Source organism: Psammomys obesus, unplaced genomic scaffold, assembly GCF_907164565.1.
Source record: "Psammomys obesus unplaced genomic scaffold, mPsaObe1.curated_primary_1811, whole genome shotgun sequence".
Lineage (NCBI taxonomy): Eukaryota > Metazoa > Chordata > Mammalia > Rodentia > Muridae > Psammomys > Psammomys obesus.
The window spans coordinates 6,173,360-6,177,063 of NW_026592118.1; the positions used below are offsets into that span (position 1 = coordinate 6,173,360).

The following is a 3,704-nucleotide window of genomic DNA, read 5'->3' on the forward strand; positions in this document are numbered from 1 at the left end:
GAGTTATTTTTGTTCATCGGTGTGGCCCCTAGAGTGCCGACTATGTTTGATCCCACACTCACACACATGTGGGCAACACCAATCGGACTTACTGGTTACGGACTTAATGGAAACAAACAAACTAAGAAAGACCATGAAAATGGGAGGGGGGTATGTGTTGAGGGATGGCTTTGGAAGTTTGGGGAAGATTACAGTCAAGATACATTTTGTACTTGTATGAAATGTCAAAGAATAAATAAAGTATTTTTAAAATTATTGGACTCGTGTCATAAGTTTATATTGTAAATTTTAAGATCCAGAAACAATATACAAAAATCAGTTATAATTTTTATGTAATAATATGTATCATAAAAAGAGTATTATATTTAGGAATAAACTTAATCAGAGAAGCATAAATGATATACTTTGAAAACTACACAATCTGATTGAAAGAAAATTTAAAGACATGAGTATATGGAAGACTTAAAGACAGCGTGTTTAAAATGACAATGTCCCCCAAGTTGGTTTACAGGTTCAGTGCATTACACATGAAAACACAGAACTAAAGAGTTCTGTGCTGGTGAGAAAACAAGAATGAGGGTACCAGAGAAGCCAGACCTTAAATTCATATCAAGCACTTGATGGCTGAGGCCAGAGGATTGACAGTTCAAAAACACATTAGGCTACTTACCGCTTGGAGATAGAAGCAGAAAGGTCAAGAATTTAAGGTCAGCTTCAGCTATAGAGAACTCAAGACCAGCCTGGGTTACATAATATACTGCTTCAAAAAACAAAATAAAATAAAAATGCCAGCTCTCTGCTCTTCCCTGTTCCAGAGACAGCTGCATCTTTTCATGTAGTGCCAACCTCGTCCCTTAGACACAATAGTGAAGGTCGGGGTGAACAGATTTGGCCATATTGGATGCCTGATTACCAGGGCTGCCTACATCTTTGGCAAAGTAGAGATTGTTGCCATCAATGACCCCTTCATCAGCTTCAACTGCATGGTCTGCATGTTCCATTATGACTTTACCCATGGCAAGATCAACAGCACTGTCAAGGATGAGAATTGGAAACTTGTCATCAATGGCAAGCCCGTCACCATCTTCCAGGAGCAAGATCCCGCTAACATCAAATGGGGCAATGCTGGTGCCGAGTATGTCTTGGAGTCTACTGGTGTCTTCACCACCGTGGAGAAGGCTGGGGCCCACTTGAAGGGTGGAGCCAAAAAGGTTATCTCTATACCTTCTGCCAATGCTCCCATGTTTGTGATAGCTGTGAACCATGAAAAGTATGACAACTCACTCAAGATTGTCAGCAATGCTTCCTGCACCGCCAACTGCTTAGCCCTTCTGGCCAAGGTCATCCATGACAATTTGACATTGTGGAAGGACTCATGACCACAGTCCATGCCATTACTGCCACCCAGAAGACTGTTGATGGCCCCTCTGAAAAGCTGTGGTGTGATGGCCGTGGGGCTGCCTAGAACATCATCCTGCATCCACTGGTGCTACCAAGGCTGTGGGCAAGGTCACTCCAGAGCTGAACGGAAAGCTCACTGGCATGGCCTTCTATGTTCCTACGCTAATGTGTCTGATATGCCAACTGCAGAAACCAGCCAACTATGTTGACATCAAGAAGGTGATGAAGCAGGCATCCAAGGGCAGCTAAAGGGCATCCTGGGCTACACTGAGGACCAGCTTGTCTCATGCGACTTCAACAGTGACTTCACTCTTTCACCTTTGATGCTGGGGCTGGCGTTGCCCTCAATGACAACTTTGTAAAGCTCATTTCCTGGTATGACAATTAATTCGGCTACAGCAACAGTGAGGTAGACCTCATAGCCTACATGGCCTCCAAGGAGTAAGAACCCCTGAACCACCCTCCCCAGCAAGGACATGAGAGCAAAAGAGAGGTCCTCAGCTGCTGAGGAGCCCCTGTCCCAACTCCGCCCCTGACACTGAGCATCTCCCTCACAGTTTCCATCCCAAACCCCCAGAATAGTGGGAGGGGTCCAGGGAGCCCTACCCTCTTGAATACCATCAATAAAGCTCACTGCACCAGAAAGATAGATAGATAGATAGATAGATAGATAGATAGATAGATAGATAGATAGATAGGAAGATAGTTAAATAAATAAAGCCCAGGAATGGTGATGTATGCCTGCTGCTTCTTGTCCTAGCTCTTGGGAGAATGAAGTGTGAAGTCTGAGGACAACTTTAACTGTGAGAGACTAATGTGAGCCTAGGAAACATAGTTAGGGCCCATGCCCAAAGAATATAAATAAATAATACTGTCCAAGCTGGCTTAGTACTTGCCATCTCACAAACATAGCATCCTCTGCTTCAGCCTCCCACGTGACTGGATGACTGACAGGAATGTGCCACCATGTCCAACCCCATAACAAATTTTTTATACACTTTGAGAACCCAGCACTAAAATTTATCTGAAAAAAAAATAGACTCTAAACCATTTTAAAAGAATGTAATATATTTGAAAAATCATACTACTCCTTTTTAAGGCTTAATATCAAGCTGCATTTAGCAAGACAATAGCATTCTTGAAGGGATTGAAACAAAAATCAATACAGAAATAAAGTGTTACTTCAAAAAGATATTTTCATAAAACATTCATGAATATTTTTAAATTTTATCACTTTATTTAGTCTCTCTGTGTGTATGTGTGTGTGTGTGCATGTGTAGAAACCAAAAGATAGCTTTTAAGATTCATTTCTCTCCTTCCACTGTATCATCAGGATTGGTACCAAATGCCTTTAAGCAATGAGCAACATTCTTCTTCCTCTCCTTTTCCCTTCTCCTCCTCTCCTTCTTTACAAAAGTTCAAATGCGACTTCCAACCTCTCTGCCCAGCAGATCCTGCACCTCTTTCTCCAGAGTCTAACTGAATAATCTTAGTCTTTAAACCTTATCAAGGAACTTCTCTTTGCCATAGATGGAAACTATTTCAGAAAAAACACAAAAGTCAAAATTCAGAGGTATCCAGCCCAGTCCTGTGGATACATCTGCAATAAAGATCCCACACCTAAGGCTTGGGAATCATTGTGGAAAAGGGACAGAAAAATTGTCAGAGCCTGTGAGTCAGAAAATTTCCTGTTCGAGTGTGTCTCCAAGGAATGTCAGAAGCTACAGTAATAAAGTCATATCAGCATGGCTTTCTAAACATGAGCTGAATGAAGATGACACGAATAGACATGCTAAAACAACATGGGAGAGGTGGGAGATGAAACAGGTGGCAGAGCGCAGAGATACTTGCAAGACCTCAACACAAGGAACTTCGGGCAACCAGGAAGTACTGAGAGTGGGAGATATAGTCTTCTCTAGGAAGTGCACAGCAGTTCATTATCCAGTATCAAATGGTGGGCCTGAAAACACAGAAACAACTATTATACTGATTGATCAGGTTGCATTTATGGTTCTAGGAATATATACATTATATGAATGTGACAATTAATTTAAAAAAAGAGAGACCATGAACTTGAAATAGAGCAAGGAGCTTATGGAAAGAGTCAGAGGTAGGAAATAGAAGGCGGAACAGGTATAATTATATTATTATCTAAAATTTTAAAAATACATTTAAGAAAGAAAAAGAAAAGAGAGAAAGAAAGAAAGAAAGAAAGAAAGAAAGAAAGAAAGAAAGAAAGAAAGAAAGAAAGAAAGAAAGGAAGGAAGGAAGGAAGGAAGGAAGGAAGGAAGGAAGGAAGGAAG

At 41.1% G+C, this 3,704-nt stretch overlaps 1 pseudogene; it reads left to right on the top strand.

The window, feature by feature from the left end:
* Positions 1-851: 851 nt before the first annotated feature.
* LOC129680935 (glyceraldehyde-3-phosphate dehydrogenase-like) lies at positions 852-1,846 on the top strand (annotated as a pseudogene).
* The last annotated feature ends 1,858 nt before the right edge of the window (positions 1,847-3,704 follow it).